Raw genomic sequence first — 8,947 nt, 5'->3', positions numbered from 1 at the left:
TTCTCACGTACCTCCCTGGGATAAAAGAACGAGTGAAATAGAAGTTCAACGATCTAACTTTGTATTAAAACAGATTAGGAAGGTTCATTGATTAAAACATAAATAGAACTGTTCTTGATAGAAAGCAAAACCCTCAAGCTCCAAACAACCATTTTTGAATCAGGGAATGTAGAAATATCAATTACTAAAATACATTTTCCATGTTTGTTTGTGATGCTTCATCAAATGTAACAACGAGTTTGTTACACGGGGACCATCCTCGCTACTGAAAAAAAAAAATATTGGGTCATTGATAAATTCCTGATTTCGCCTACAATTCTTAAGAAGCTTGTGTCACACTGCCTTCTTAAAAAGAGGAGCGAACTGACAGACACTTTGTGTGGTCACTCATTGACTATATGTTCTAAATAACTAGTCTGAAAAATGTAAATGTTGAGATAACCGTCAATTATACAGAGAAACTAACATGTTTGTAAGAGGAATACTTGTTTTGCTATTAAGTATTGTGGTATGAATGAAGTGATGTATCATAATGTAGTATGTCGTCATTCAAGTGGGCATGTATTACAAGACTACACAGCTTAGAATGCTGCAATATCGTGAATATGATGTGATTAGTTGAGGATTCGAGGTTGCGCTATGGAGACTGTTGGTTCGTTTCTGCGTTAATGAATCGAGTTTGGATTCTCTTAAGTAAGTTAGGCCTGTCTCAAAACTTGTATTTCTGTAAGTGGTTCTTGAGACAATTCTATCACGAAAGTTAGTAGCGCATTTTGATCGTTTTTAAAAGTCTGCATTAAAATATCAAAATTTGATGATAGAACAAATCACAGCATAGAATTGACTTTACTTCGGATACCAGTTGTTACGTTGATTGCAATCTTACTTCGTTTTGTGTCCGGTACGGTACTGTCGGTCTTATTCAGATGGTCGATCATCTACAGTCATTGGTAACCAATTATCTCATACATATGGTTTACATGAGGGTGTTCATCAGGGTTTCATATTTGGACCACTAATTTCTTTGATTTTGAAGCGCTACTGAGGAACTTCTTGAGGAACAAAAATTGTAAATAAGAAACAAAATCCTAAGTGGAAATAATGGCCGCAATTTGTACATAACACCAATTATCTACACAAAATGTCACTAACGTGCTCATCATCATTTGAATTAGACCTAGGAAAAATGTAGTATTTTTTTATTCTGTTGGGTCATAATTAATGTCGTCTATCTTTTATGAAATGCCTATTTCTTCAGTGTGAGCACGGATTCTGAAGTAGATGAAGCTGGTCTTACCAAAATTCACCGAAAATCTCTGCGTTCGAACAATGGGAGCAAAGCATAGTGCCATTCGAAAATAACCTGTGTTGTAATAAATCAGAAGCATTAACAATATCATTGAACGAAATAATGCGATATCAAAAAAAAGTTATTTGGCACACCATAGGTAACTTTAATGTAGCTTATTTGGTATCATTAAAAAACCGTTTTGACTTTTACAAGAAAGGTTCAGAAACCTTCCAATTGTTTACCACGGTCCCACGGATCTCATATTGGTAAAGCTTGGCCAAGGCAAACCCTACTCTACAATAGCGTATTCAGTTAAAGGAAATTTCCTTAATCCGTATTGATAATTTATTTAGTAATTTGTTGCTGGTCGCAAACCTGTATAACCTATCATAAATTAGTTGTTCTAATGTCTTTAAAAAAGCATGGGAGTATAGAATAACCAATAATTGTTGAATAAATGTGCATAATCTATCTAGATTGCTATTACTTCTGATATCAAGGAGGTAAAGCTAGCAGAAAATAAAAAAGGGTTTTGATTATACCTCCAATGATATGCTTTAACAAATAAGTGTTCATTTCGTCTTGTCCAGATGAATTTCGAGATGCACACCTTCGTTTATTCGTTTGGGAGTGTTAAGCCGTTTGCTTAATCGCAATTATCTGTTTAATGATCATTATCGGATATCGGTAGTTTAGATTCTAAGGAATTCGGAAAAGTGAAGTCCGTTTTTTTTAAGAGGCCAGACAATATGATCATGTTTATCCTTTGTTCACGGGATACACGTCAAAAAAAATGACGCGTGATAAAAAAATGTTTTGTTTTTAGTCCATAATGAATAAATTGACACCTTCTTCTTCTTAAGTTCCTCCAGTCTGGAGAGCTGTATACAGAATAGTGTGCAGGTTAGTACACGTAAACAAGGTACACATAAAGGGGGAACAAACAAGGGTGGTAAAGACAAGGGGGTTACAAGTACAAGTTTGGACAATGAGACCATAATTACATGTACAAGAGTTAAGAGTTTAGTCGCTAGTGACGTATTTCAGTCAAGTATTGAAAAAGTGATCTTATGAAAGTCTCGATTGTCTGGCTTGATCTGTCCTTGGACTTTCAACAAGAGGAGTCTAGTAATAGATACTGACTTTCCGTAGGAGGAAGTCTATCCAGAACATCTCTTACTTCAGCTGGAAAGTTGGAAAGAGCTTTACTTCTTTCCTCGGAATACATCTCACACTCTCCATGTTCCATGGTTTCATATCCAGATTTACATGCTGTACATAGAGGATCCTGTAAACCTTTGTGATTTTACAGTCTACTTCTGGTGAGGTAGGTGTGGGTGAAAAGTTGTGCCCTGATGGTGACTGCTTGTCTCAGCCTTTGGAGGATCATTCGTAGAAGGGTAAAGGTTCTGGATGTGGGCTGGGCATACTCCGACAAACAGAGATAGAGAAGACCGTTCCTGAATCTGCAGACTAGTGGCAGTAGCTACGAATCTACTTGCTGCTAGTGTTATCCTCCTATTCAAGGTTAGATAGGTGGATACCTCGCTGCTGGATTCTATCAAGTCTGGTAGGCTGTACTATTCAAGGATGGCTCTAAATTTCATCAGAGTTAGATTGTGGATTGTGGCACAAGGTATGGAAGAAAATTATTTACTCCACTGTAGAGTGAGGCAGGGCAAGCTGTTTTCCAAGGAGGCATAGATGAGTGAGGTATACCGAGGTGGAGAGAGGAGCTAAACCTGTGAGGAGGTTGATTGCTGCAGATCTAGTAGTTTTGGGAAGGCCAAAAAAGGTTTTGGAATACTTGATTCTGGTATTTGTCGAGCGTGGCATTCTCTCCCTCAAGCAAGTTGATGATTTCAACACCATACAGCATGCGAGGAACACAGAAAACATCCCACAATACAGCAAGAATAGGTAAGGAGAGACCTCTTCTCTTCGCTCCTGAACCAGTCAGGCTGTAAAGAGTCTTGCTTCCAAGCTGCGTAATGTTATGGCACCTGTTATTGATCCGCTTGGATACTCTTCGTACACCCAGATGATGACTTTCTTTCTCAGGGATAGGGTCCCCCCGAACCTCCAGAGGTGTGTTTCTGCACTCTTGAAATAGTTGGGCAAAAAATGTCTTACTTTTATACAACCCAGGACAACATACTGTCCACACAATTCTTGGTTAAAATTTGTCCAAATTGGGTAATAAAACTCATAATTGGGTAATAAATTTGCTCAATTGGGTAATAATAGCTCAAAATATATGTATATTGTAGCCGAACCGACTTTCTTTCCTGACGAGCTGGTTCATTTTGGCTGCAATATACAACCAGTTGGTGTAAAGTCCGTCTTTTTTACTTCTGACTTAAATTATATCTTATGGATTTCAACATCTCCGTCATTCCGTGACTCTATTATCTCAATCATTCCTGTATTCAGTATCTCCGTAATTTTAGTATCTCAGCACTTTCAGTATCCTCACTCATCTCAGTATTCTTAGTAACCTTAGTATTTTCAGTATCTCAGTAAAGTCAGTATTCTCACTCCTTCTCTAGTCAGTACTTCTGCTTTTCCGACCATGTATACTTGCAGCTCCATACAACATAATAACGACAAGCAGAAAGCAAGGCATTCAGTTCTTTTAAGTTTACTGAAAAATCATGCTCATCCTGTCGCAGCAGGTTCCAATGAATATTGAACAGAGTTTCGTTCAGAAACCTCTTACTGCCAAGCATATTGCATGGCTTATTATTGAGCATGGAGCTTGATTGTGCTCGCAGAATTTAGGCGGGAGATTGTCGAACCGTAAAATTTAATCTTCTTTTATAAACAGTTAGGGTTGTGAAACAAATCTATTCAATAACAACATTGGTAATTGTCACTACTATTTATACCTAAACAGTAAAGAACAATTACATTTAACATAATTATACAGTTGTAAACATCGTTATTTCTCTGCAAATAGTGTTTAAATGCATTTTTAAAGAAAATACCTGCATAATCGATCACAAACGATTACTGAATTTCCCTATGCAAATATATACATGGATCCAAAATTATTCTACGCTCTTCACTGTTACAAAACCATGCTGAACATTAAATAAAACTTTCATTTTGTGACAATATATTTATCATCACACCTTACCCAAAACAGTGGACAGTATGTTGCCCAACATTTTAAGTGTGTGAGTGGTCTTGTAGTTGTGGAAAACACCCTCACTCATTGTTGGATTTATGGAATAGTGCCACTGGCAAGAGTAGGAGTGCACTATTGCTAGCATCTCATTCAGCGCTTGTGGAGAGTTTGCCAGGTGAACTACTTCATCTGCTAGCACCATCGTTCCTACAAAACGACCAACATCCAGCTCCATTATTCCTGAGTCTTTTGTAGACAAGGTAGATGAGGGGAGAAAGTATGCCCCCTTGTCTCACCCCTTGTTCAACAGGGAACCACTGGCTGATCTGGTTGTTCCACTTTAAAGTGCTTTTCAGCCCGTTGTACAGTTTAAAAATGATGTACCAGTTAGTTCCAGTAACCCCAAAGTGATAGAGTTTGTCCATCAATCCTGGGTGCCATACCGTATCAAAGGCTTTGGCCATATCGAGGACGGCCGCAAAGGTAGGTTTTTGCTTTTAGTGTTATTTTATACAATGAAGTTGAGAGATATTGCAGTGAGCGAGCAGGAGTGATTTTCTTGAAAACCATGCCGCAGTTCATGTGGAACATCAGATTCTTCAAGGCGTACGTTGCATAAAAGTAAGCTTGAGGAGCACGTCTACCAGCTTACAACATGTGGTGGAGAGGGTGATACCTCTGTAATTTCCAGGATCACATACAGATATTCCTTTGCCTTTGTGAATAGGTATGATGATCCCTCTGAGGAATGACTCTGCCCGTGGGAGAGGAGTAAGTGAGTGAGTAGAAACAAGAGAAACCTTCCGAGATTGTGTGTAGATAATATGGCATGCTCTGATTATAAATATGTTGTCAATACCCGGAGCCTTGTTTCTCTTGAGCTTTTTTTATTGCAGTAATGAGCTATTGCATGATCGATGGTAAACTCCACTTTAGTTGGGGTGATTGAGTTGTTTTAGTTTCAGTTTAGTTTATTTCCATAATTCATATACAGACATTTACATGCTTGACATGAGTATAACATAATTATCTTGAGTTGAAATAAATGGTTCTTGAGACAGAAATTATACGCAATAAGAATTTAAATCAGTGAACAATGGAGGGGCCTAAGTTGAAAGCAGAGCTTGTGAGTTATAGGCCCCAATGTCCTCAACGCTATCCACGATACTCTGTCGGTAACAACCTTGGCTGGGAACCGCGAGCTCCGAGAAGAATGCATTGAACCCTTGTATTACAGCGTTACCAGCATACTTCTTGTCTCTGTACATGTATATGATGTTGTCAGTTTCTGATACTTCCTGACTTCGAGACTGCTTGATGAGCTTGTAAAACAGATTTGTATCAGATTTCCTAGCTCTTTCCGTTTGTCTGATGCGGGAAAGCTCACAACCCCTTCTTGATTGTCTTAGAGCTACATGGATCGAATGTTGGGAGGCTTTGTGCTCCTTCAAGAACATGTACTGGGGATCTCTGTTCCCATCTTTTCCAGATCCTCTTCATTGCGATGTACGCAGCATCAACCATTAGAATCCCATTCAGGCTCCCGATGTTTCATTTTGAGTCCCAATGAGGTCGATTCCAGGTCAGAAGTGCTAGTGTTGCACATTTCCGTGGCTAGCTGATCTAGTACTTGCTCTAGTTGCTTGGGATGCGAAGATTCATGTTGAAGGTGCTTGAGTATACTATCACTGGTTTCCTCAAGTGGCTTGGTGTACATTTCCTCAACGTCACTTTGGGTCTATCCCATTTAACCTGGATGTGTCCGAGTCACCATCTGTTAAGTCTGTTGCCAGGTGGCATTAAATTGAACGTTTTTTATCCCCTTTCCCCAGTACCCATTTAACAGACACTTGAATGGGCAGATCAGATTGTTCAGTGTTCATGGGATCTTCAGAGAGAATGCAGAACCGTTGCACTTTGTTTATTTGTCATGTGTGAGTAACGAACATATCTATGTGGGACATATTTACTCCATTATCACTGCAGTAGATTGATGCTGTTCCATGGCAGCTGCTGACGTTCCAATTAAAGATCTAGTTTTTTTTCATGAACGAGTGTAGTAGGCTGGTCTTTGTTTTCCACAATTTAGTTGGAAAAGAGAGGTCTGCATTGATGTCGCCACAAAGAATTACAATGATGTCTGAGAATTGAGTGATGACGTTTCAACCCAGTAAGTATATTGTTGTAATCTACAGTGTCTACCAAGCCATAACTCGAGGACATGTACACATTGTATAGGATAAAGCCTTTTCTTTTCTCTGGGCTATTTAAATGAATAGCCATAAGTCTTGTTGAAGATGTTTCTAGCATGGTGGAGTGCGATTTCAGGTTCTTTTCAACTAAACCGCAACACCAGCTTTCTGTCTGATGTAAGTAGTATGGCCAGACTCATTCATGTCAAATGTCACAGTTGCAAGCTTGTCTATTAATCTGTGAGGGGGGGGCACTCGACCAAAAAAGTGGTAGGGGTGTGTCGCGGGCGAGACAAAAAACGGGGGCCTTGGAGCGGGCTCATTGTAAAAAGGAGGGTCCTCGGAACGGGCTTCGGAACTACAAATGTTTGTGAAAACGGGGGTCCTTGGAACGGGTCGCCTGCGTGTGAGTGCGTATGCATCCCTATGGAACGTACTTGCAGCTAGCCCGGCGGCACGACTGACGGGCGCACTAGCGCAGAGGCGATGGTTGGACAGCGAGCTGCGGCCGCTTTTCACCAAAATTGCGACCGGAACGGCGTAACGGAAAATATGCGAAGCCCTGGAGCGGATTTTTTTTTCCTTTTTTCTCGAGAAGAAGAAAGTGCTATGCTCTGGAGCGGCTTTCTTTGTTCTTTTTCTCAATAAGACAAAAATGCTATGCCTCGGAACGGAAATTTGAGTGTAAAAATGGGGGTCCCCTCCGCGGCACATACCCACTATGCATTATATACTGAGTGCCCCCCCCCCCCCCCGGGGGGCCAGTGTTCTTGCATGCATACAACCTCCACATTTTTGGCAAAGGTTGTGCAAGTAAAAACTGTTTGCGTCAAATCCCCTCATATTAAATGAGATTATCTGTATAGGTTCTGCCGAATTGGCTGTAGTGCGAGTTGAAGAGACAGTTGACTTATTGTGTGGAGGTGGCACTGGACTAGAGTGATCATTAGAGACTTATCGTTTTCTGCGACGAGCTATGTGGACATACGAGATAAAAAAAAAACACAAATAATATGTAATCAGATCATAATATATATAGCCTCTTTCGTCGACAAGAGTACATTCGAGGTCAATAATATGATTGATATTCACGGGAAGGCCCTCTCTTTTCCCTGTTGATGAAGCATGTCATCTTTACCTCTGCCAGCTTTACCTCTGCAATCTTTAACCTCTGTCCACTGGCGTAAATCCCGGGGGGATGGGGGGATATATCCCCCCCCCACACACTTTTCGAGGAGGGGGGATGGCCTGTACAAACATCCCCCCCACTTTTTACGAAAGAAATGCAAAAAAAGAAATTACAAGAGATAATTGTTTTATTGGTGAAAATTCTTCCTGAAATACCGCTTAACAAATAAAACAATATTATTGAATCATAAAATGCAAATAAAGAGCCAGTTCACCATTTTCAAACGAAATACTAATGTCCTTATTATAACATTGAAGAGAAACCCCCGTTTCTTCCAAATCATCAATGTTGGGGTCTTTGGAAAGGAATTAAGATGGAATGTCAATTTTTTTTTAATGTAATCTCTAATAAAACCATTAAACCATCATGGGGTAAAAAAGATAATAATATAGGAGGGGTATTTGCCATATGGACATACGGTGGCGTAACTACGGGGGGGGGGGGGCATGGGGGGCACGTGCCCCCCCCCCCCCCCAATCGGCTGACCAAAAAAAAACGGGGAAAAGGAGAAAAGGGGGGGAAAGGAAGAGAAACGTAGTGGGAAAGAAGTAATATTATTCATTATAATGTTATAATATATTATAACTATGTTATGTTACATTACATAAGAAACATTTTTATCATAACTTTATGAAACATAATTTGCCCAGGGCCTACGTCTTCATTGTTCCTGGTGCTCGCATTGTCTGTTTGACGAGATATATAATCCTGGTGTACTAAAACATCCCGTTTTCAAGTCAATATAAACCAAATATATTTCCTAGCACTTGAGTTATCATTGTTTTATGTAGTGACATATGCTTCTTTTTCATGACTCAAAAAGTGATCGCCCCATGTTAAGGTCTACCTATATATGAAACATTTCCTGTCCATGATTACGTTCGCATTAGTGGATTGGTGAGATATGTCTGCTTAACATGAATTCCTAAAATCAGTCCTTAAAATGTCCCTTCTTCTGATCTGATTATCAAAAATTTTCAGCTCGCGCTTAGCGCTCGCATCATTTGGTTAATGAAATACGTATGGTCCTAGTTAATTCCTACAAAGAAACCTCAGAATGCCCCACTTCAGGTCTGAATCATCTAAATTTTCAGCTCGCGCTTCGCGCTCGCAATATTTGATTAGTGAGATGCATATGATAATCA

Source organism: Lytechinus pictus, chromosome 9, assembly GCF_037042905.1.
Source record: "Lytechinus pictus isolate F3 Inbred chromosome 9, Lp3.0, whole genome shotgun sequence".
NCBI classification, from domain to species: Eukaryota; Metazoa; Echinodermata; class Echinoidea; order Temnopleuroida; family Toxopneustidae; genus Lytechinus; species Lytechinus pictus.
Note: the sequence above shows the minus strand (reverse complement) of the source record.